This window comes from Pogona vitticeps, chromosome 1 (assembly GCF_051106095.1).
Source record: "Pogona vitticeps strain Pit_001003342236 chromosome 1, PviZW2.1, whole genome shotgun sequence".
Lineage (NCBI taxonomy): Eukaryota > Metazoa > Chordata > Lepidosauria > Squamata > Agamidae > Pogona > Pogona vitticeps.
In genome coordinates, this window is record NC_135783.1 from 231551993 (window position 1) to 231579102 (window position 27110).

General features: G+C 40.0%; 1 protein-coding gene and 1 non-coding gene across 2 annotated transcripts in view; both read right to left on the minus strand.

Moving 5' to 3' along the window:
• Nucleotides 1-27110, minus strand: part of KALRN (kalirin RhoGEF kinase) — a 515545-nt gene that overhangs the window by 247181 nt on the left and 241254 nt on the right. The window lies entirely within an intron of this gene.
• Nucleotides 6277-6440, minus strand: LOC140703370 (U1 spliceosomal RNA). The gene has a single exon (XR_012082791.1). It is a non-coding gene; the product is annotated as a U1 spliceosomal RNA (small nuclear RNA).

Consider the following 27110-nt stretch of genomic DNA (forward strand, 5'->3'; position numbering starts at 1 on the left):
ATTAAAACTCAAGTCTATGTTTTCTTCAATAGGCTATTGCTACCCTTGAAGCCACACCTTTTTTAAGCAGCTTTGCACAGCAGCAAGGAAGGGCTCCCAATGAGCAGAACTGAGCAAGCTGTACAGCAGGGGTGTCCAACCTTTCACCTTCCCTGGGCCACATTAGAAGATGAAAATTTGGTTTGGGCCGCATGGGGGGGGCAGCCCTAGCCATCCTCCAAGTTCGCTTACCGGCAGCTGCGATCTCAGACAGCAGAGGCTGCCAGCTTTGACTCTGGCGGCTTTATGGGACAGGGAGGGGGTCCACCTATCGACGGTTACGGTGCAATGCAGTCACGCAGCCCCCCTGTCCCCTCCCCTCCCACTCCTTCCTTCCCTCTCTCCCCCTCTACTGTTGTGACATGCCCCAGCCACATTCCGGCCACAAGCGCCGGCAGTGTAACTTGAAACTTTGGAATTTCTTTAAAAATAAAAAATTGCACTGGGCCGCATTATGAGCTGACCTGGGCCGCGGGTTGGACAAGCCTGCTGTACAGTATCCTCTTATCACCAGTTTGCAGAGAAAGCAACTGGTTTTGCCTCTCTTTCAGTAACCATACCTCTGAATAACATTCCCAAAAGGCTACACATTTTATAATACTTCCACCCAGATTCAGAATGTGGTCTGATGAAATAACACTGTAACACAAGTAGATAGTTGGTTGCATAGCAGGAATTTCAACAATGACTTTTGATTTCTTACAGCTCAAATAGGAGTTTCTGTACCCTTTGCAAAAAGAAAATGATGTGGTGGTTTGCTTATTTGGTTCTCTTCATTCACTCTCATATAGGAAGTGGTCTAATAAATTATCACTTTGTCTTTTGTAGAAAGGCCAATGAAATACAGATTTCCTGTCAGTCTAAAACCAGGAACCTGTCTGCACTGTGCCAAGGTGAATGAGTCATTCTTTGGCAGACCTAAGGCTGTTCAGCTGTTGCTTAGAAGTTTTAAGGAGAACACGTTTTTTTGGTTGCTATGGTGTTTTCTGAGGAGTGAATGTAATAATGCTCCCCCCACGTGACAAAAATCATACACTTATACATCCGCCTACATAGTCAAAACAGCAAAGCTTATGGCAGAGAAAGAAATACAACTTGTGAGCTGAAGAGCCAAGACAGGCAGGGAAAAAGTCAGAGCACTGAATTAGAAACTGTTTTTCTCCACTGACCTGAAATTAACTTTTCTTTCTCATAACAGTTACACAGTAGTACACTTTCTTTCTGTGTTGTCTGTTTCTAAAGAGGTGTGGCTAATAAAATGGCTTTTTGGGGGTGGGTGGTTCTGTAAAAACAGAAAATCTGAACATGACGAAGAAAAGAAAATGAGTGCTTTCTTCAAATGTCATATATTAATCTGCAAACAAATGATTTTGTTTTCTACAGGATTATGATTAGTTCTATCTGTACACATGCTTTTCTTAATATGTGCATGAAAATTTCACCTTCTGGGGTTATAAGTTTCAGAAGTGTACAGGATTTTTGTTTTGTTTTTTTAAGGCACCACCAACAATGCAGAATTTAAAAGCAAGGATGCACAATGCTTTTATTCGTAATAATAGTTGTGCGTAGAGGGGAGTATTTTTATACAAATACCCACACACAGAGACAGGTGGAGATAACAAGGGTCCGCCCCCCATGGTGCTGGATGGTCCACTCGGTGATGCGCCACTACTGCAGGCTCCACGACCCTCTCCTATCACTCCAGAGCTTGTGATCAGCGAGCCACTCTTCAATCTGGCAGAGAGGCTTGTCGTCCTGCCTCCTGCCAGGAGTGGCTAATCCATTGTTATCTCCACCTGTGCCTTCAGATCAATTCTGACTTATGGTGGCCCTTTACAGAGTTTTCTAGCCAAAGTACTCAAAGGGAGTTTGTCATTCCTTTTTTCAGAGGCACCCTGGAACTATGTAACTTGCCCAAGGCTACACAGGATGGCTCCTCTGCAAGGCACAATGGAGAACTGAATTTAAAATCTCATAAGCAAGGGCTACTTTCACACCTTTCAAGATTATTCATCTGTTCGGGCATTATAGAGCTGGGGCCAAGAGATGGGGGAGAGGGAGCGAGTGGCGGGAGAGAAAGAAGAAAACTCCCTCAAACCAAGACCAGATTTAGCAGCCAGGCTCTTCTGTTTTAAACAAGTTCCAGAATGGAAGCTGCAGTAGTGTATACTCAGTTTGGGCTGGCAGTTTCAGTTTTTACCCAAAGTAATGTAGATATACCATATTTTTCCATGTATAAAATGACACTTTTTATTTAAATAATTAGACAAAAAAAAATGAGGGCCGTTTTATACATGGAAGGCAGCTGCTTTCCCTCCCTTTTGTGAAGCCACAGGGTAAAGCAGCTGTGAAAATGCAGCACCCTCGCACCCCTTTGATCCTGAATCAGTCATGAAAGGGCTTCAGGACCAAAGGGGTGCGATCATGCAAATTTTTGAATTTTCTAATTTGGGGGGGTCATCTTATACATTGGGTCTTCTTATAAACAGAAATATATGGTAAATGTCCTTCCCAATGTTGATAGACACACAACTGTCATTGACTCAGTCCACTCCACACCCACAGGCACATCTACACCCAAACCCACACGGCCTTAGCACATAGCTCTTTTTTTTTTTACCTGGAACAGAGGCACACAGAAACATGCAAAACTTTGTATCTGCCAAGTTTGGGACAAAATTTAGTTTACACAATAGGTGAGACACAGTCAATTGCAGCCAAACTAAAAGTATCACCCAGTGCTTGGAATGGCCCTCACTTTGCTGCAGTCTGTTTTGGGTGATGGTAAATATCCTTGCTTGGTTGTAGATACTATCCTAGGCAGTGATGGCCATGATTTCCAGGTCTTTTCTTTTTTTTCATCTCTCAGCTCTGTAATGCCTAGCTTGACAATCAATCTCGCAGGACTGGAAAACTAGTACCTATCTGTGATATTTTAATGTTTTAATAAATCTATTCCCCAACTTCTTTTCAGATTGTGTACAAGGACCATGTGGCTTTTATGTTTCTTTTTTAAAATACAAAATTTAAATGCGTACAGATTCTGCCAAGAGATTCCTGCAGAGATAAAATGGACCCAGTCCCATACTGAAAATGGGAAAATTATGTGTCTTTCCTGATGATAGCTCCTTTCCCTCAGGGAACAATAGGGGGGAGCCCAAGGTTTTCTTTCAGCCCCCTCAGCAAGTTTGAAAAGGTCTCTATATCTAAAACAGAATTCACATATCTAGAGCAGTCCCCTTTCAAAACTATCATTCATGTGCTGCAGACACTTAAAACATATAGATTATTCTTAACTATTACAAAATATAAATTAATAGTTCAAGGAAACAGATCGTATAGCTCCAGGTGTCTTTTACAATTGAAAGCTTAGTGCTCAAATTACAGAAAAATACAGGCCCTTAGTATAATCTATAAGCCACTGCTCTGGCTCTGCCCTATTGTAGCCAAATTATTCCCTCAAATGAGCTTTCAAAAACAGCAGTAGAGACGGCTCATAAAAGTGAGATGCTCACTCTACCCCCTCTGAGGATCAAAATGAGTATCATCCAGGCTATAATGCTTTGTCACTTAGGACTTGTCCACATGGGTGAAAGTACTGCAGCTGATGAGCACTGGCAGGCATTATTTGTCTCGAGGGAGAAACAGGGCTTGTGGTTGTTCTGGGTTTTTCGGGCTCTTTGGCCGTGTTCTGAAGGTTGTTCTTCCTGACGTTTCACCAGTCTCTGTGGTCGGCATCTTCAGAGGACAGTAACCTGTGCTCTGGTGTAGTTGGCTTGGAAGTGCCAGCCACAGAGACTGGCGAAACGTCAGGAAGAACAACCTTCAGAAAACGGCCAAAGAGCCCGAAAAACCCAGAACAACCATTAGATCCTGGCCGTGAAAGCCTTCACGAATATAATAAACAGGGCTTACCTCTGTTGGCATCTACTGTAATAGCCGTGTTACTGAAAATGCCTTGTTGCTTTGACTTTGTTTATGGTGTCAATTTTGTATACCATTTTTAGTGTGGTATTTGTTTGATTCTTTTGAAATATTTGTATACTTGTTTTTAGCTTTTCAGTTTTGTCTTTTAATGGGGTAAGCTGCCTTGGTTCCTTTTTAAGGAGAAAGGTGAGGTAAAAATATTTCAAACAAACAAGAAAGAAAAAAAATGCCTTCTCTAGGCTTCCTCCATGGGGAAGAGCCCAGAATTAGTTTGGTTAGGCAACATATTAAAATGTAAATTTCCTTAACTGTTCTTTTCTCACAGGTAATGCCTTTCTGTGGGGAAGGGTAGCTGTGAGACCTGGATTTAAAACTATAGTGGGATGGATGAGGGGAAAGAGATGTAGCAACCTAACAGGAAACATCAACAACTAACATTTATTTACCAATGGGAGTTTAAAAAAATCAGGGAGGGCAAGGAAAACAGCCCAGCTAAGACTCTAGACAAAACAATCGGTGTGGAGGGGATCTAACCCCCTGCCCTTAGCCAACAACTGAGCTGCTGGTGTCTCTCAAGACTGGCTGTGTGTAGTACAGGCTAGGGCTGGCATCATCTGTAGGCCTCAGCCTATGTCACTCTCATTGCACCATTCTTCCTTTTAAAAATCTCTACAGAACTCTCCACAAAGAAATTTCTTTTCACAGAGAGCCTTATTGATCCTGTGGGCAACCCCTAAGAGCCAGAAAGGATATTGCTCCAGGCTATGTTCATCGAGTCACATACATTGTTATGAAGAGAATCGAGGTGGCATTTGCTACCCTTTCTCTCACAGAGAGGAGGCAATGTCTCTTCCAGTCCAATATGGTGCCTGTTGCAAAACACGTCTCTGGCACACAACCAAAAAGACCAAGAACTTACACTTTTCTTTTGAGAACAACTATTGTTCACATGCAAATACATACTGTACAGCTTTATTAAAACCACAGAAATGTCATAATATTGATAGGCCACATTTTTTTCAGTTAGTTTACATGCATGACTGTATGTCATGTCAGCATTTAGTATACACATTACTCTAGAGTTTCCATCTTTTATTTTAATGCTTATGTTCTTATGCCTCGAAGGGCAAACCTGACATAGAGAAATGAAGGATGTGATCTTTATCATAGTATGGAAATCTGTGCTGAAACCAGCTTCTCCTCCTGAATATCTGCGCACCAAGTTGTGTTTAAAGGCACAGAAGAAGAGTTGTTTTGTCCTTGTTGTGGCAATGGCAACAGAAGCCCAGTGACAGGATGATAGTGTATACGGGCTAAGATACCCTGATAGGTTTTTCTTCTCTGACTTATAGACATGCCATGAAGCCCTCCACAGACAAGCAACCAGACAGCAGTAGCCCACACATGGAGTAGAAGAACAGAGTTTCCTCCTTCACAACCTTTTAGTCTCATCACATGCAGGGGAGAGTTTCAAAGGCAACCACAAAATATATGCTCTGTACTCTCAGAGTGCATTCCGTTTTTAATGGTAAACAAAGTCTAAATGGAAAATTAGTGGTGAAAAAGGCAGCCCATTGTGTAAACATTAAAAACACAAGGAGGCTAGAGTGAGGCAAAGATTCTTTTATCAGCTTTTTAATTTTCAGATATGCATGGAAAGATCAGTTTTACTTCACAGTATTTTTCTGCAAATGTCCAGATGTTTCTACTCCATTTTTTCCAATATGTTTCCATTTTAACTTAGGCACCATGAGTAAAAAGACAGTCTATCATTTTTTTGATGATCATAGATTCCCTTCCAGCTCTGCAGTTTTAAGATGATGATGATGATGATGATACAGTGGTGCCTCACTAGACGAGTGCCTTGCAAAATGAGGAATTCGCTATATGATAACTTTTTTGAGCAATGTTGCGCTTCGCGAAACAATTGTTCCTATGGGCAATTTTCGCTGGATGATGTTTGGGTCCTTGCCTTGCAGCCTTGCAAGGTGGTGTGTTTTTGTTTTACCCTGTTTTGCAAGACAGTTCCCCCCCATTAAAACACATTAATTACATAAGACCTACTTTTTATCCCAAAAAATTGGGGGGGGGGGAGTGTATGCTGCTGGCTTTCCAAGGTCTGCCTCTTGGAAAAATAGCAGCATACACTTTCTGCCCTAGTTTTTTGGGATAAAAAAGTAAGTCTTATGTATTTAATATATTTCAATGGGGGAAAAAACCATCTTGCAAAGCATTGCCAATGGGGCTATGGCTGCAAATTCAAATGGTAGAGAATGGGGAGAGATTGTAAAAAAAAAAAACAAAAAAAACAGGAAAATTACAAATGTAATCCCCCATTAACACAAATTATGCAGTTGAGTTCTCCACATTTGGGGAAATCACAGGGATCAGCAGCACACCCAAAGTGCAATGGATGAGCCTCCCCCTGGGAAAACCACTTTTATGACATGGTATTTCCTCTGTAAGGTATGAGTTGGAATGGCCCTTGCACCTCCTACCCCCTTCTGTTCCCTGATCCCCCCAAGGCATGGTGACCCCCTGGCTGCACCTCCCACTCAGTACAGGACTGCACAGCCCCAGTCCTGCCAGAGGCCAAGAGAGCTCCTCAGTGCTTGGGGTGCCCTGTGGGACCCCCATCAGGGGCTAGGTGTTCCTCCCACAATCCTCTAGTGCACAGAGGATTGTGGGAGGAACACTTAGCCCCTGATGGGGGGGGAGTCCATCTGAGACCCACTGAATTTCCAAAGGCAGTGCAGGTGAGGGGATTGTTTTTCCCCCATTATGGTATGGGGAACTGTGTTTTGAAACATGATGTCTTCTATGGACAATTTTCACAAGACAGAGATTTTTTCCCAATTGGAATGCATTAAATAGATTTTAATGCATTCCAATGGGGAACTGGGTTTTGCAAGATGGTGTTTTCACAAGACAGCGATTTCCAAAGAACGAATTAAAATCGTCTTGCGAGGCACCACTGTATTGTGTTGTGTGTATAAATCATGAGCTGGTTAACTTTGTAAAATGCAGCACCAATGATAATTTTGCATCTAGTTGTACTGCTCTTCCCAACTCACAGTCTGTTTTTTGAGGTTGAAATCCAAATGGTTTGTAAGGATTATTTCCCCTGAGGAAAAAACTCAGGTAAGTGGCATAATCCCACTTCAGTGGGATTGGGAGATTCTCTATCCAAGGTTCTCCTGTATTGTTAATACTGCCAACAGCTGCTGGCTGAAAGTGCAGCCACTCAAAAAGTGCTCATTAACTCTTCAAAAGTCAGACTAACTCAATCATCCTTGTGCCCGTATTTCTTAAATGTGTTTTGCAATATTTCCCATTTCTACAAAAGCACAAATGCATTTACAAGAGAAAGAACCACTTAAGTCTTTCCTAGTCTTTCTGAATGAAAGTGTAACACTCACCCTTGATATCCTGGTATTTGTTCCTGTTTAATTGATTTCCTCTCTCAGTATGAAGTGAAAAATACAAATATTCAGAATATATTTGCTTCAACATGGAAACATGACTAATAAATGCTCAGCCACAATTTATTTGATAAAGGATTGATAAGGAGGAAACTATCTTCTGTTAAGGGAAGGAAATAACAGAAAATTAAAGAAAAGCCCAAGAAAGCTAATGAACAACTGGTTTAGGGTTATATTGATCTGGAGACTGGGGTGACAGAGCCTGTATTTTGATCGCTGCACAGAGGTTCAGCTGTGACGTCATGCCACACATAGTTAAAGAAACAGAACCATGATGTATAAGAAAATTAATTTATTAATAACATGATGAATTGATGAATTGATGAATAACAGTTTGTAAGATGCTGCTAAACAAAAATCGGAAACCACACTCTGCGGTGGGTATACGGACCATCGCTATCAGAAACAGGCAACATCCTAGAAAGGGCAGATTCCTCCTGAATATCTGCACACAGATATGGAGATGTGTACAACGTAGTTCAGAAAGATGGGAAAGAGGGAGATGAAACAGCTGGTCACAGTCTTGAAGAGCTAGGTGATACTGGCAGAGAGTCTCTTGGAGGAGGACTTCTGTGAATCTGTTTAGTTGTCTCATTGAGAAGGAGCTCTAAGCCATTCCCTGCCATAAACCTGGATACTCTGATCAATCACACCATGTGAATGAAAAGAGTATCTCAAAAAAGAAATCTACAGAGCAAGTGCTTCCAGATGATTTAGACAACAACAAAACTTCTTATCAGCAGAATCATGGATGCAGCTCTTGCACAGATGTATCCCATTCACATTGCAAGTTGGAGAACAGAACAGAAAAACTGACTTGCTAGATTCCAATGATGATGAACCAGATGTGTCTGGAAATTTACCATCAGGCCACAAGTGTTGGGCTGTTCCTTGAAAGACCCCACCTATTTAGTAGTCAGAAATGCATTTTCTCTGATAATGGAGATTCCACCATCAAGAACAGTAGCTATTGACAGGCTTATCCTCAACCACTGTTTCTTTTAGCAGTTATAATAGTATGTGCTTGCAAATTCCTTATGTCAAAGATACAGCTTATAATAGGAGTATCTGTCCTGGACATATAACCATTTGAATTCATTGAATCACAGTGCTATTACTAGAGTGGGAGGGAGAATTCTGTATATGCAAAAATGAGTATATTAGGGAGAAGCTGAACTATCTACATAAATGTTAGCTATATACATGCAGACATAAAGTTCCGTATGCCATCCTATACCTGCAGTATGAAATGGCATAATCCATCAAGCTGTGCCATGTACCTCTTTTCTACCAATCCTGCAGCTTAGCTAATTCATAAAACATTTTCTACATATTCTAAATTCTCATTGTTGGAGGAGTGTCTGTATTTTTGAAGTGTTGCTCTGTGCTAGACATAAGCTTTAGTTGCTTTATGACTGAGAGGAAACCTTGGCTCTCAAACAGCAATGAAATACTATTGAACTGAGGAAGACTTTAGATACCACGAGATACACAAAACTAATATCAGACACTCTGGGCTCTGAACCATTTTTCTGGGAGTTCACTCTGTAGAACCATGGAAACCTGACATGCCATCTGCACTGTAGACTAATTCCATTGCCCCATACGCCAAATCATTTGTTCCACAAAACACAAAGGCGATATTCACTGTTCAGCTGAAATTTATTCTCAGATGAAAAAAGATTAATGCCACTGGTGTGTATTACTTAGACCTTATCCAAGACTAATATTTTCTCCCAGTTTTCTTGTCCTGTTCTTCCTTCTATTAATTATACATCGCTACCACTTGCTGTAACATCCTTCCCATTTCAAGCCACATGGGTAATTGAAGCTTTCTAAAGACTCAAAACTCTTTGCCAAGCTTTGTTTGAGAGCCAGGACTTTGTGCCCATGTTTTCTTAATGGAAAGTTCTGTCTCTGAGATTTCCTGCTTCTTGGGATCTCCGCACAGAATCAATTTCTGTAAAACAACAATGACAAAAGTGTCCACCTTCCTTGCTGTTTTGTTTTTTGTTTTTTCTTAAGCACCAAAATCTGGCAGAGGTGAGCAAGGGAAGACATTTATTGTCCTGCCTGCATTTACAGTAATTGCTATGATTTGTAGTCTTTACAGGAGGCATTTGGCAATGTTGGAACTGAAACGCAGTGCTTGCTATCTACAAACCATTGAAAGATGAATTCCCCCCAGTTAAGGGAAAGACATAGATCCTATAAAAGCACAACATATTGTATCAAAACAAGCAAATTTAAAATCAAACCTTCTTACACCCAGGACCTCTCAGGAAGATGCATTCAAATATGCGATGTCCAAATAAAGTCACACAGTGCAACAACTGTGACTCAACAGCTACAGTGGGGTCTTAACTTGAGAACTTAAACCGTATTGGAAGGCGGTTCTCAAGTCAAAAAGTCTGTAGGTCAAGTCTCCATTGACCTACAGTGCATTGAAAACCGACTAATCCCGTAACAGGCCGTTTTTGTTCCATTTTGGTTTTTTTCTGGTCTGTAAGTCAATTCTCAGGCTGCAAGTCAAACCTAAATTTTGCGGCCAGAGAAGTCTGTAACTCAAAAAGTCTGTAAGTCAAGCCGTCTGTAAGTCAAGGGTCCACTGTACCTCTTGCACTTTCAAGCACTGCTCCAAACTGTGAACTGGCTGTGATATGGATGATCCTTGCTTTCAGTCTATCTTCCAATTTTTCACAAATGAAAAGTAGAATGTGCCTCTCTTAAACCAGGGCTTTGGCACTTTTCTCACACCAGAGATCGCTCAACTCACCAATTACATAGTGCTCTACTCCCATCACCCCCCTCCATTTCATTTACTCTGCTGCCTACAAGGGAAAAAAAGATAACATCCATTTTTAGATTAAAATATGCTAGAAAAACAAAATAGTCCTATCATTCATTATTCTCAACAGTTTGCAATGGACTTCTCCATTATGTAAAGCCACAGCACCTTAATTTACTTGATTATGCCTTAAGAATGAGAGGTATCCATCCAAACTCATAAAGTCCACGTAATCCTAAGGAATTGGGTGAAAGATGACAATTAGACATTAAACTATCAAAATTTGAACAAGGCATCTTACAGAGGCAAAACCTGGAATAAAAAAGGGGCAACAATTAACTAGGTAGAGAAATAGGCAAACAAAACGTGTATCTGGTAAATAGGTCAGCAGGATCACAGGTATTAGCAGGCTGAGTCTTAGTTGGCTGAATGTTTTATTTATCTCAAAATGGAAGTTAGACCAAGATTAATAGTGTACGGCTGCCAAAAATTGAGAGGATAACTGACAAAGCTCTAGGCCTTGCTGATTCAGCATCAACAGATGTTACAGAATGACAGCTGATTGCTTTTCAGTTTTTTAAAGTTAACTGTGAACAAGAAATCAGGTAATCAGAATTGCATATGAATCAGTGCAACATAAACCCTTCAAACAGTCATGCAAGCATAGTTCTGTAAGGGGGCGGTATCATTTATCTCTTCTTAAGAGAGATGGGTACCAATACCTTTTTCTGACAAGATGTTGCAGAAATCAAATGTGTAACACTAATTTTACATGAACAGAACTATAACTCAGTATCTGTTGGATGCTGCAGGCAGCCATCTGTAGAGGAAAGCAGGCAGGCACAAGAAGGTAGTTGGCAGCACCAAAGACCCAGGTGACCTCTCTCAGTTTGCTCAGACTGAGAGAAAACAGTTCATCTGGGAACTTCACATTAAACAGTTTAATCAGATTGGCCCATTATTGTCACCGGAGTTTCTAGGCCAGGAAGAATACAAGCTGTTGCAAAAATATCTTACATTCACACCTACAATCGGCATCTGTAGTAATAAAAACAGGGAGCCAATGCCTAACCTGTTGGGCTCCTGATAGTATCTGACATTTCTTAGGTTCTAATTCTGATAATGTGCAATTGACTGTTTATGCCAGGTTACATCTCTAGATTTTCAGTACCTGGCTGCCTTTTCTAGTTTAGTGGTCCAATAAAGATATTACCCACTCTTGCTGTTTCAGAATGCTTGCAATGCAAGCTTCCTGCACTACCAGCATGCCAACTTTGTTTGGAGTTTATATCTGCACAGCATACGACTGTCCCATCTTAAGCAGCCTGCTGGTATATTTCAACAGTTTTATAAATAATATTATATATGATTATAGTATTTTGCATTGTGTAGTACTAATATGAACTTAATATTTTCTGGAATACATATATGTGCTTCTCTTTGAATTCCTCTCCCTGATAGCAGCATTACAACCTGTGTCCTTTTTACAATGCAGACTTACAGGTGTAATTAAATTAGACGTGATTTACATTTTGTACACCAACTAGACTAATGTCCACACCCTAGAGGCATTTCCATATAACAATAAAAGCAAGATGAAACTGCTGCATTTAACTTTTATCAATCACCTGGTGGCAGACTTGCAGATTCAACTGTGGTAGAAGTGGAACTGTGCTATAGAGGAATAGGGACTACCAGAATTTGACTGGGGTAAATTACTTTTAGAAGAACTTTGCCAATATTAAATGAGAAAAGGTTTGTAGTGCCTTGAAGACAAACAAATTGTATTGGGCATTAGCCTGCTTTGTCAGATACAAGGCTAGTGATCAGATCTTAAAGGCACTGAGGCTATCGTCCATGAAAAATATGCCTAATGAAACACTTGAGTCCCCAGTATTCCACAGGTCTCATGTTGCTTTTGTTGCAACAAACTAACACAGCTCCCACACTTAAAACTTCCTCCATAGTGCTTAGTTCTGAGGACTCTTACAGTCAAACATTTTGAAAATCATTTGCTCTATCCTGAGGCAGTTCTGATTGATCTGGCTGTATATTTGTGTGCACACCAGCACCATAACCTCCTGATTCTCTGTGCAGGATGGGCAAATGGTGCTGCTTTCCCCCCCCCCTTCCCCTGGGTATGTGTCTAGGTACCACCAAGGTGTGGGGCAGTAAATTACAATATGTCACAGGGTAAGGCTTTCGCTCAGGCACTTGGAAAGCCTGGTTGCCCCCACAGATTAGCATGGTTCTGTAGGCATGTATACACATATTTGTATACAACAAATCTTTAGAGATTTAGAGTCCATATTGTTGCTGAATAAGGGCTTTTTCTTTACAAAATTTCTGAACATCAAACTAAACACAACAGCAGCAGATTAGTTGTCAGATAAATTCAGACACTTACTGTGGATTGTTTAAAATGAAGTAAATGGAAAAACAAGGAGAGGAAGAAGAATAACCTGTTGGGTGAGGGGAAAAAAACTAGACTATGGTCTGAATGTGATGCATCATCATTCTTTAGAGCGAATGCATCCAAAGTCAAAAATGGCATGATGATTATCCAGATTCCAACAGGAGAGGGATAGGAAGCAGCAGCAAGAACTAACCAAGGCTACACAACTGACAGAGAAGATAATCCCACATCCTTTGTCAGTTCACTGTATTTTGCCTTCACTGTATTTTGCCTTCAGTGTGGAAAATGGGCAAGCGCAGGGAATGTATCAGCAGGAATTTTAATGTTCCTGTCCTGCATAATAAACAGTGGTCTAATGGTTTTCTTACATACTTTGGCAGTAAACTATCACTCAGCATTTAAAAGTAACTCACACTGCCATTCTAGACATGTCTACTTAATAAATTTCAGCACGTTCAGTGGGCTTACTCCCAGGGCAATGGGCACAGGGTTGTAATCGTAGTGTGGTGTAATACTTTTATTGCATACTCATCTTTCCAACAGAAAAGGCACTGAAATTCTCGAAATGGTTATTCACGTGCACCTCATAATCCCCAAGGATTTTTTAAAGTAATATTTTAATTATATACAATGTTGAAAGGTGTTCTTCTGAAATACTGAGCTCACTAAAGAACAATATGCTGCAGACTTGCCAAACATCTGCTTCCCAAGAGGATTTGATGCCTGACACTAAAAATGCAGCTTTAATTAGAGGCCAACTCAGTCTCTAATTTGAAGGTCTTGAATTTTCTTTAAAACCACATTTCAAAAACGAAATGGGAGTCGGTGCATCCCTTCTCCCTTCACCTCTCTCATGTGTACTAAAATCAGGACACAATCTATTCAGTTATTTCTTTTAAATTTGGCTCTTTCACAGTTTTGTGTTTAACAAGGCACACCTCCAACAGTCCATCTCTTCCCCTCCCGTACCTTTTGCTCCATTAGATTTCTCAATAAGCCAAACCTAACAATCTATCAGAGTATGTGTAACAAAACAAAACAAAACAAAGAAAGAAAAATAAAAACAAAAACCATTTTCCCACAGATTCTGATAATGAAATATGCCCATACAAAATGGGGATGGAGTTAATTAAAATATTATTGTCAGTTTCTCTGTATCTTACCAACACACCTTCTCTGCTAAGATAACTTTTGCCTCTTTTTCATTCACACCTCATATAACATAGTGTGGCCAATAGTTTTACTTGCTCTTTTGTCTTTATGAGCAGCCTGATGTGGAGAAATTAAGGAGGCAAAGCTTTGCTTTGTATTTAGATACAATAGGAAAGCAGATGGGAAAGGCTGTGTTTTAGGCTTCCGTCAAAGGCACAGCAGCCGAAGTGTCAGCTCTCATCTCATTCTGCCAGGAAGAACTGTCTGGTTAGTGAATTGTGACATAAACACTGCCTGGTATCATACTGCTTAAACACGGAATGGAAGAGCAACCACATAAGCACCACCCCCTCGACGCCAGCAGGGTCCCCATCCCATGCCTGTTCTTTCACTGGTTTCAAGATCGTTCATGCATCTGGTCCTCCCATGATGGGAATCCTGCCATTGCCAGGGGGAAGCTCACACGATTGTTCTTCTACTTCATGATTAGGCAGTGGGACACTGGCAAGGCAGCACTTGTGAGATCTCTTGACCTTTCCTTCGCATATTCTTTGGTCTGTTCCCAACTGCCAAATGCTGTGGCCAAAGGAAAGACAGCTAACCTGCAACCAGAGATGGGGAAAGTCGCTTTGTTGGACTACAGCGGCCAACACACCAGTAGAAATAAACAATTAAAAACCTTTCCCACCTCTGCCTACAGTATAGAGCAAGCAGAGAAGGAGTAGATGAAAGGACGGCTGAGAGAATCAGAGGCTGCTGCCTCTCCTGGTCATTTTAAAGGAACAAAGGGAAGTTCTGCTGTATGTATTCTGCTCCTATACAATTTTATCACGTCATCACACACTTCTCAGGTAACACTGTTAAAAGGGTCTTACAAATGAGGCTCCTAGTGAGCTAGTGTTTGATTATTCACCTGGCCTTTTACCAAGACACTGGTAAGGGAAAAGTACGGCTGAAGTGATAAACAACACTAAATTCAGAAAAACACTCTCAGACCATAAACTGAGGCTTGTCTGCTTGCTCGTGTAAAAAAGAGCTGTGGTTTGTTTTTTTTTTTGAAACAGTCCTGCTTCATAGGTGAAGAGTACTGTCTGCCAGACAGTACAATAAATCTGAACAAAACTAGAACATTTTACATCTGTCAGCTGTGAGGGGATGGGAGGAAGAGAGAGAGGGAGGAAAGAAGGAACCTAAATAATTTATGTGTGCTGCTCATATATTCTGACATCTCTGACACACTTTTTAAAACATTAATGAAAAATCATTTTATGGATGGCTGAGTCACGACTGCCAGTCTGTAAAGGCTCCATATCTCTCCACCTGCCTCTTCCATACGCTTTTAGCTCTTTCGATAGAGCCAAGCTGTTTCTACCCAGAGTTCAACAGAAAACAGCATCAAGGAAAAAAAAATCTGAACCCACAGATGTCCCAGTAAAGAGTCAAAGCAAACATTCTGAGGCACTGAGTGCAGACTGATCGATTCCTTCTTCAGTGATATTTTTTACAGGGAGCCACCAAGTCCTAATCCTGCTGCTCTCACATTTGCAAACCTGCTGTTTTGATAATTAGCTAAGCTGTGATGCCAGTGCTGCTAATTGTTTTGGAAAAACAAATTATCTCCTTCATGTCTGAAGGGCTTACCTCCAGATTCAATTATTTGGGGGGGGGGGGAACCTAAACCCTGTTTGTTAGTTTAGTGTATCTGTAATCTACTTGCCTATAAGAGAACACAGGAAGGAAAGAGATTTGTTCAATTGACATTTCCAAACAAAAACACCCATTTAGCACCACTTAATACTAGCAATAGAAAGCCGTGCATCTTTTTTTAAAAAAAAATCTATACATTTGCAAGGCTTGTGATACCTTTCAGAGAGAAAAAATGGGCATGTGTGTATTTCAAAAGTTCAATTACTAAAAATATGTATATTTGAAATATAGGAACCAATTTTTTTCTCTCTCCAGAAAATAAACATTGGCTAGAAACCAGTGTGGTGCTGCATCGTATAATGTGATGGGTGTAACTTTGCTGAGTGTTATGCTCAGGCAATGTAGACTATGCAGTGCACCAGCGGAAGTGCTCTGTCGTTAGCATTTCCACTTTGGTGCTACTATAGCTACTGCATACGTTGCATAGCTGAGCAACAGGATTTCAGCGATTGTTTATTTAAATTTACCCACAGCAAATCTGATGTAGTGGTTACAGTGGCCCACAGATTTGGGAGATCTGGGTTTGTTTGGGATAAATAATATCATAGCAGTCCTTAGGCTAGTCGCACTACCTGAGGCTGACCTACTTCACAGCTTGTTGTGAGGACAGCGTGACGAGGAGGAAAACCTACCCTGAGCTTACTGGAGGAAAAATGGGATATAAATATAGCTAACAGCAACCTAACCTAGACAGTACAGTATTCAATTGCTTCACCTAAGTCATTGAAACCCAGATAAACTCATCTCTCCCAGATCCATTCCTAACCTAACCTAACCTACTCTCTGATGTAACTTCACCTAGGCAACTGTCTTGATCACTAAGTGAGAAGGACCAGGCGTGTAATTTCATCTCACATGTCCGATAACACTGAAGGCCTGGACACCAGAGTTAGCAATAACATGCACTTCAGACGAAACATGCTTTGCTAACACAGGGGGGAAAACAGGTAACAAGATTAAGTTCACCGCTTCTTAAATTCTGTGGATTGGCTTCCCTTCTGTGACACACAAAGAAGTAGATGCAGGTTAATGAAATCTGACTGAGCTCCAGTGGGAACAAGCTGTTGCCATATAGATCTGTAACATATTTGATTGAATGATATCTCACTTATCCAGAAGGCAGAAGGAAAACCATCTTAGAATGCCTCCTTACAGAAAAAGACACCTTTCAATAAACTTTGCTAGGCTGCAAAAAGAGGGTAGCAAACTAAGAGCATTATTTGACAGCAGGGCTTCATAAAGAATTGTTAATTACTTTTTTAAAAAATATATTCTTCTACAAAGCTGTTTTCTAAAGACTCACTGGTTGTCTCTGTGTTTGTGCGCATATGTTTGTGTGTAAAATCAACAGTTGTTCTTTTCTTTTGATTCTGTAAAGCTAAACTACACATTGCAGAAACGAGAAAAGCCAGGCAGGAGGGTAAAAAGATCAAACATGGAAAGAAAAAGACTCATTATTAATCCACAAGTAGTGCTTCAAAGCACCTTCCAGAAAGTAAAGTGATTTTGGAGGCACAATAGTATTTCATGACCACCCAGAATTTCTATCACATGGTTCAAATTAAATGGTATTACATTATTCAACCATAAAAGTAAAATAAGCCATTTTTTTCAGTAACACCAGGAGCTGTTTTCAGGGATGTGACTACCATCAGTGGTTGCAATATTTAATTAGCGTTATTGGGTAGTCTGACAATTTCACATGTCAGAGTTGTGCCAAATTCCAACTCACCAGCTGAGTTTTCGAGCCATCTGTGGTGACCAAGAGACCTGCTATTGCCAAAGATAAGTCCTCAAAATCATGACTCATAAGCTGTCATTTGTATGAAGATGAATTATAGATCAGAATTAGAAAATAATAAATAAGAAGGGGAAAAAGAATCTTTCCTATTGATAATCACAAGTAAGAAACAAAATGGCATCTTAGGACCAATGTATACAGGAGAAAGAATATACAGTAGTTAGACATTTCCTAGACTGTATGATCACAATCGGCAATTAGAAGGATACAAGTTTAAATGTTCTTAAGGTGGTAAGAGTCATGTTGCATGAGAAAAGAGGTTCAGTCTCATACTTTCACCAACATAGTTATTTTTTTTTATACATATGGGGAGTCCTCCCACAAAATGATTCAATCGGCAGCCTGAAATAATACAGATCAGAAAACCTATTTGTATCTGATGCTGTTCATTATATAAATTATATTCTGGATTTCAATGCATTCATCAAGCATCTTTTTAGTCTAATTTCCATTAATGGGAATAGGCTCCAAGCGATTTTAGACAAAATTAATGAGATCTGTTTATATCAGAAATTCAAAAGTTTGGGGCCCTGGTTGTTCACAGACTACATTACCCAGAAGCCTGGGTAATTGGCTGTACTATCTACGACTTCTGGGAGTTGTAGTGTAATAACATTTCCACATGTGTTTTATGAATTCATGATGTAGTTAGTTGTAGGCAAACTACTATGTTATAGCTTATCTCCATGTCTGTTACACTTCAACTTCAAGGTAATGAGAACCAACAGGATTATAGACCCAAAGTGGAGCTGCTGAGAAACAAGAGGGCATCAGTATGGTTGGAGGAACCCCAAGACTGAAAGAAATATAACTAGCCATCATTCCTTCCCAGAACTGTAACTAGGGCAGGACAAAGAGGCTATGCCCCATGTTGCCAATTATAAAGGGCACATTGGTTGCCCTGTCCTCCACTCATCTTCCAATGAGCTAAAGGCAGGGGCAAATGCACTGCCCAAACCTGTCCATTATCTGCCGGAGGCTCTCCTGTAAGTATTCCCTGGTAGTTATGGTTCTCCCTTCCCACAGGAAAACCATTGAACATGTCCAATGGCAATGGAATATTGATTATCAGCTGGAAAACAAAAAGAGGAGAAATGTGTGAGAGAGATAACAGAATGGTCTGTGGTACAAGCACCACACAGAAGTACCAGTACTAGGAACTGAGATAATATTTCACCATTTTGTTGTAGGTCCCACTTGTTGGGTGTTGCAAAAAAATGCTATAGTGATGGATCCTGTTATATTATTTTCTTGGTTTTTGACCTATGCAACACTCTGATGCAATAAATAAATAAATAAATAAATAAATAAATACGTAAATACGTAAATACGTAAATACGTAAATAAATAAATAAATAATTTTTTACGTGTGTATCCCGACTACAAACTCTCTCTCTCTCTCTCTCTCTCTCTCTCTCTCTCTCTGTGTGTGTGTGTGTGTACGTACATGACCATAGCCCCTTCCTTTTGGATTCATCACACACTGAGCCAAACCAATATATCCATAGAGGTTATATAGCACTGGTACCAATTTATGATTATAATCCTGGCACTGCCATCAATCTCTTGAGACCCCACTTTTGGATACTATTTATTTGTTGATGGCACCTAGTTTGTAAATGAGTCGTTAAAATTCTATTCATTCAAATAAATATAAAAGAAATATCTCCACACTTAAGTAACTATATTTTAAGGAAGGTTCTAGATCCCTTGCTGAATATTCCTTATTTCAGTTCCACTCCTGATACAACATATCAGCTTTCCTGGTTACTGTTTATTCTTTCCAGTAGCTGTGTTTAGGCACCAGTCAAAACAACACAACGATTCCAGTAATTACAAGAGACAATACTTTTATTTCAATTATAATTTTGTCATTATAATGCAATCTATTCTATTTAATTTAGGCTACTTTATGAGTGTAAAGTTCTGCAGAGTACTATATCTTTTTAAATAAATCACATAAAGGAAGAATATTGATGGTAAAATAACTGCTGTTTGACATTATGAAATCCTGCCATTTAAAACCTATAGCCCTTAGTAAAAATACAGTTCTAGCTTACTTTGCAATTAATCCTAAATAGCTTGTAATATGAGGAAGGGAATTTCTCACACCCCACAATGTTTTGGGGTGAGTTGCCCCATCCACTTAGACCACAAGTCACCCTTGCAACTAACCCTTCATTTCCTAGTTCTTCTTTAAATGCAAAACACATCAATATGTTCACATTTTATCTCAGGTCACTATGGTTTCTACCTATTTACCTTAAAGGGTTATTCTAGGGATTTATAATAGGATTATGGCTGAAATCCTGTAGTAAGACACAACTAGGGTAGGCCCACTGAATCAGCGGGAATTTGTTGAGACAACTCCTCTACAAGTTCCACTGATTCAATACTCTGTTGTGATATACTACTGGATTTCAGTCACTATGAGAAGTACTTTGAAGATTCTGAAGTAGTATACAGTTATTTGTATAATTTTGTGACAGGGTAACTGCTATAAAAATGGGGGGGGGGGACACTTTTACCTGAAGGCCACATTGAGAGGTTCCTTACTGAATCTCCTTTCCTATGTATTTACTTCATTTCACTTTGGTATGGTTTCCATCACTTTACTACTGGTGTTATTCTCAAAAATGTCCTTGTTCCCATATGACTATTTGTTGAATATGTTCACATTCCACTGGATCATCAGAAAAAAAAATTGTCAAAACAGTTTACAAACAAGAGAATAATCTGCAGTAAAATCTCATGAAATCAGCAAACTCCAATATCTATCAAACAAACCTTCCCCCCCATCCCTCCCATCAACAGCTGCAAAAAGGCAGTTCTCCAAAAGTCTAGGCAAAGAGGCACATTTCCCTTTGCCATCTAAAAGCTAGGAGACAGAGGTGTCCTGAAATCATAAGGCTGCTTTAGAACTTTATAGCTGGTTGCCACCTGCCTAATCTCAAATGGAGTGTGGCCTCTGACTAAGAGCATAATGAACAGGCAGACTCAATATGTCAGAGAGATCCTTCACTGCAGAATCTTTGTTATGGAGGCTTCTGGCTGGCAGGTCAATAATTGGGATAAACTAAACCATTTGAAATTGCACAAGCTGAAGCTTTGGCTAATTAAGTTTATACTGTTACCATGTACCTTTGACCAATTTCTATTGGTAATGAGTACGTGGGAAGGAGGGGTCAGGATCTCACCTGCCAGATCCCATCTCCAGACATCTACACAGAACCAGTGCATGCACGCAGTATGTTTGCTTGTGCAGTGCATGTTCAGTTTTGTACACATACAGTTTATGCACAGAAATTCAGATGAAGGCGTAGAGGATGGGAATGGAGCCAACAGGCACTATCGCAACACACCCGTCTCACCTGTGTTCATTATGCATGGACTTTGGTTAACTAAACAGAACACTCTGGAGTAAACAGGGAGTTTATAAAAATACTATCTAGGAGAAGAAAGAGATAAGACAAGCCAGAGGACCAAGAGCCACGGATAGGAAAAGTTTATACTGGCATCGTCTGTGATCATCTGGGGTGACAATATTCATTTGCTCTGTTAATCTAATACATTTCCCCCCATAAGCACCATTAATTGTGTACCCATTGCCCCTTTTCCTGAATAAACTCCATTTAAAAGCTCCAGTAAAAGAGCAAAAGACTAGTTTTGCTCCAACAAGTGACTCAACACAAATGAGACTCACTTATTCGTTCCATTTTAAAATCTTGCATGTGCCTTATTCACAAGTTTTAAAAAACAAAATAAACAATTAATTCTGAAGTTTATTAAAGCAAGGCAGCAAAAATCTTGTAGCACCTTGAAGAGAAAACTTTGATAATTCAGGCCAAGCTTGCTGAGAACATAGAAGTTTCCGACAGTATTGGTCCTAAAGGGATGTGGGAGAGAACTAATCCTTGCAGCCGCTTGAACAAATACTAACATAACCAAACGTCTATGCTGAGCTGTGACATCCCAAGAGATGCTTCCTTGAATTTATTAATAACTTCACAGCTACAGAAGATTTCAGTTAGGCATAGTTGTACTTGGTGCAGACACTGTGATGAAATACTTGAAATATGGAGAAGAGACTTAAGCTACTTTAGCTCTGATTCACACGTTGGCTCTGCTTGTGACTGCCCACTTTCCTTTTCTTTTCCCCAGACTGGACCACCCTTATATTCAAGCTAACTACAAACTGGGATTTTGCACAACTGTTCTCCAAAGAGAGTAGAGCGTTTGCATGATCACAGAAAACCAAATGTTTGTTTATTTATTAACATGTGTCATTTGTACTATGATGTTGCCCATGGAATGGAATCGATAGAGTTTAAAACTTCCCATACATATTCTAGAGATGAATGAATGAATGAATGAATGAATGAATGAATGAATGAATGAATGATTTATTTATTTATTTATTTATTTATTTATTTATTTATTTATTTATTTATTTATTTATTTATCTATTTATCTATTTACAGTCAAATACCAGCAATATATTACAATATAAAATATAATTCCCATAACCTCAAAAAAGGTGATCCATTCTAAAACATTTACTAAAACTGCACAAAAAATAAATGTCATTTCATTAACCATCTTAAAATGCATAAACACATAATAGCAGCTTTAAAGAACCACTATTTTCAAGGCATTTCAACAATAACCATGTTTTTACAGAGTCTAAAACTGCTGAGAGATTGAGCCACGGAAGTGATTTCCCTATCTCTGAAGAATAATTTTTGCTGTAAAGCCCGCAACATCAGTAGAGCATACGTGAGGTTATCAAGAAGAAAATAGAGGATATATATTCCTGTCCCTACTCCCAAACCTTAATTAAATCAAAATGCTGCCGACTTGTAACTTGCTATAAAGCTATTTCTCTGAAAAGTGTGAGCTTTGGCTGCCATCATTATGGGAAACTGTTAACAGTTTAACATGAAAGAGTTTCTAACAGCTGTAGTTGTGCTTTTTTTCTCCTAGTGCTTTGCTCCTGTATTTTTTACATTAAAGGAAGCTAATTAGCTGCAGTTAATTACACTGCTTAAAAAAACACAAGCACCTAAAATTTAAGAAAATTAAGCATTTGGAAGCATATTGAGGCAACATGTGAGAGATACTTGGCATTCATCATGAATGGGCTCTGTAACAGCAAAATGGTCCAGAACGTCTTGGCTGTGTAGCTCCACAATTACTCCAACCCTTATTTTAAATTATTAGGGTATGTCTAAGGATGTATCCATCCTTAGATTAAGCTAGGATAGGGTATATCTTACTAGTGAAGTCATTTTCTGAATGCCAAACCATAAGTAGCCAAAATGGCACCATCTATTTGGTAAGCTGAGGGAAACCCAAAACTTGCAGAAGCACAAAAGGGGGGGGGGAACCAAGGACTGAGGACTGAGCTTGCTCAGTAGTCGCAGAACACTGCTAAGGGAAGGGAAGAAAACCAGTATGTAGGGGAATGGCATAGAACGGAATAGCCTAAGACATGGCTGGCTTTCATAATGAACAGACACTCTAGGCTGTCTGTGTCTATATTATATAAGAATGCTTCTCTCTGCTTCAGGTACTGGAATTCTGTGTCTTATTTTATTCCAAAATGAACTGAAAAGAGTCTTCCCTTAAAACTGATTTTTTTTTTTACCAAAAATATCTAAATAGAAAATCTAAATCTAAATAGATTTTTCTCTCCATGGCTGAAATCCAGTTGTAAATTGCAACTAGAGTAGGCTAATTGAATCAATGAAACCTATAGAGGAGCTGACTTACCAAATCCCCACTGATTCAACGGGCCTACTTTGGGTGTAACGAGCTACTGGATTTTAGCTCATACTTCCTCTCCATGAATTATCCAACCTATAGTTTGAGTTATTTTTTATACATTCCTGAAATACATGGATTTATACCACTTGCCATTAATTTGGACTACATATTCTTTGTTTCATTTTAAGCTGTGTATTTAAACATGGTATTCAATAACTGAATTTCCTCCCACAGATATTTGATACCATTACATAATAGAAAGCTGATTTCAGCTTGGGCATCTCATCCTATCATTACATTTTGGTTAAAAAAACACAGTGAAGTAATCAATACAACACTCAGGGGCTCAGGTGGGAAAAACAGAAATATGTTTTGTGACTGATACACAACTGCAAAAGTGCAGCAGATTAGAAATTGGAAGAAGCAAAATTCAGATTTGATCCTATTTCCAAATGGATTGCATTTCCATTGCACTTCTATTCATCCTGCCCTGGAACAAGTCAATAACCTGTTGCTCAGGAAAAATTGGAGGATAGTAACTGAAAACAGGGCTTGGCCGTGACAGGAAATCAGTCTGGTTTGATGTCTTTTGCAACTCTTAGCCAATAATTCAGGACACTAGGAGCCTTGAAAAATGAATACATGAGAGATGACAATCTCTGAACTGAATACAGCAAATGTGCTTATCTTTAATGCCTTGGCGCTGAATAGCTCCGGCAATAATGATAACCCCTGATTAAGAAATACAGCTATTTCCTGACTCTGAATTTCACTCTACTCCCCTGACAACACTGGTTAAGGAAAAAGACTAAATAATATGTTTGGACAGGAAACAAATATAGCATAAGAACATAGCCCCTTTACTGGGCCAGTCTGCTAGAGGCCCACCTGCCCCAGGATCCTGTTTCCAACAAGGCTAATTCCAGATGCTTCTGAGGAAATTCATAAAAGCATAGAACATTAACGCAACACTCCACTTTCTGTCAGTCAATGAAGTCATTACAAGTAGCCCACAATTAAGAGTTGCAAGCATATTAGTATCACAGAGAGGAGACTGAAGCAGTCTTTCTGTGTTGTGAAATCAAAATAATCAACCTTTCCCTCTTATCTTCCTGTTCCATCTTCCTTTCCTTTCCTTAAAAAGGATTGACAGAGAGAGGAGGAAGTCTTCCCTTCAGCTTCATTTCCAGTTTAAAGTAGCTTAGCTTCACTCTGTCTGTCCAGATTTTAAGGAGGCAGAGGTGCCTTAAATCTTTGTCCCCTCTTTCTCCCCCCTTTGGTTGCCCAGCTGCCTTATTGCTAGGTTAGGTAAAGGTTCCCCTTGACAATTTTTGTCCAGTCATGTCCGACTCTAGGTGGCGGTGCTCATCTCTGTTTCCAACCCATAGAGCTAGCGTTTGTCCGCAGACAATCCTCCGTGGTCACGTGGCCAGCATGACTAGACACGGAAAGCCGTTACCTTCCCACCGAGGTGGTACCTATTTATCTACTTGCATTTTTGCATTTTGCATGCTTTCGAACCGCTAGGTTGGCAGGAGCTGGGACAAGCAACGGGGGCTCACTCCGTCTTGTGGATTCGATCTTATGACTGCAGGTCTTCCGACCTTGCAGCACAGAGGCTTCAGCGGTTTAACCCGCAGCGCCACCACGTCTCTTTGTTAGCAAGCCTTTAAAAGAGCAAAGAAACAAAAAGGGAAAGGAAGATGAAAGCACACCTGGGAGGCACCATATGTGTGGGAGAGAGGGTTCAAATGGCAGCCAGGGTCCCTGCTGCCTTGCCTTTCTTACTGCTGCTCAGATGGCTTGAAATCCAGTAGCTGCAAATCCTTCCACATCAGCTCAAGCAAACACCCCCCTGAATGAATTAGAAGGGGTTTGATTCCAAAAAAGTAAGAGGCCTAGCAGCAGAGAAAGAAACTACAGATTTGGAGAGTGGGTGGGGATTCCAGCTGATTTGCATGGACTTTTACATCATGTAGTCAACACAGAAAAATGTGAAGCAAACTAGCTCAGGTTCTTGTGTTATTTGTCAATGAAGTTGCACCCTGATTTGGTTTCATGCATGGCTTCTGCAGATATCAATTTTTCAGCATGTGAACACTACCAAGTAGCTAAAAAACTCTTTCCGGTGGTCCAGTTCCACATGGTACATGGACTGCCCAAATCACTGCAAGTTAGGAAGATTTAAATTGCCTTTCTGAAGGCAATTTAATTAATAGTCATCAGCGAATGTCTCTTCTATTGTAGTCACCCACATTGATAGATGCTGTTTACACTTATATATCACCAAATTGCTCTGGGGGGTGGGGTTCAAGTCTTCTTAGTCAGCTAAATAATAGTCAAGTAATGAAATATAAAATCTGCATTAAACTATTACGGCATTAAATAAATGATGTTAAAAACTGTGATTAAAACCAATTTAAAAATTGGAGTTAACAAAAAGAATATTTTCTTGAAAGAATACTAGCAACAGTGTGGCCATCATAAAAAGACTGATCACATGTTAGTCCCAGGTGACCCATCTTTTGTAGTGTTACCAGTTATCTGTTTTAGTGAACATCTCAGCTTGTACTCATTAGCCACTTGCTAAATGGGCCCGTATGTTTAGGAGGACAGAAAGACAGCAAAATGTGAGAACTCTGAAACACAGGCATACTCAGCATTCCACTTGTGAACTAGCAAACAGAAGGCATGTATTCATTCATGATTAGCACAAAGAGACAGGACAGCCAGCTGACCCAGGGAAAACGTCTAAGGCGATCCCTGACTGTGTCACACACATCACCAGATAAGACAACTCAGCTGCTGGGTTGTCATCTGCAAATCAGGTGAGAATAAAAAGCCACAGCAGGGGTGTCATTCCAAATTATTAAGTTTTAATTTATTTTGGAGGGAGATACATTTGAACATGAAAGCAAGCTAAAGAAATTCGCTATTGACTACAGTCAAGAACAAACTGCAAAACCAGTTGTGAATTTTAAAGGAAAAGTCATTCTGTCTGGACAGGATTGCTGCACAGGTACTACAAAAACCAGGATCTTCAGGGGCAGCTTTACTTCTATTTTGTCTAGAAAGCAGTATTATTTATGCATATATGACTCCTCCTCCATCTAAATCATCCATCTAAATCAGAGGTCTCCAATCTATGGCCCGTGGGCCACATCCGCCACCCCTTGCCATTTTATCCAGCCCGTTCCCTTCAGCCCATGCACGTGCAGGGGAGTGGACGTCTGCGTGGGCAGGGTGTGTGCTGGTGGGCGGTGTGTGCTGGGGAGGCGGGTGACCACACATACGTGCACGTGTGCACATTCCTTTGGCCCTCAAAAATGTAACACATATACGATGTGGCCCTCAAGCTCAAAAGTTTGGAGAGCCCTGATCTAGATGAAAGGATTCAGAATTCCAATATCAAGATGTGTGTGTTCTTTTCTGTTTTAGGACCACCTGGGTGCAGAGGGTGCCAGCAGTCATAGTTCCATTGCCCATTAGACTCCATAGAGGACACCTCCCGAAGAACTACAACTGGCAGGAAGTACTGCTGGAGGGAAAGAGAGAAAAAGGCAGAGGAGATGAACTCACTGTCAAGGTAAAATAACCCAAAATCCCTTCTCTGGTCGAAAAAAACAATCTTAGAGGTATATAGTTTGGGGTTGTGGGCTGCAATTTCTAGAATGCTATTTGAGGAATTCTTGAAGAATTATGGGGTTCCAGTCTAAAAACATGAAAGAGCACCACCCTATCCAGCGTGCACACTCAACCAATAAGTCTAACACTATTTATAGGATAATGTTTAACATTTAAAAAATTTATCACAGGGGTTATTCGGTGTAAATTTGGTTTCATTTTGAGCAAGATTTTGCTGGCTAAGCATTTCGGGAATCCCTCTTCATGACAGGTATGCAAAAAGAAATAGCTTACAAAATGTACGGTATTTTCCCATCTGATCACATTCTAAGGCACAATTATTGAGAAAAAACTAATTTTAGTTTAAGTTCATAACCAAGGGATCTGTAAGAGCAGACCAAAAATATG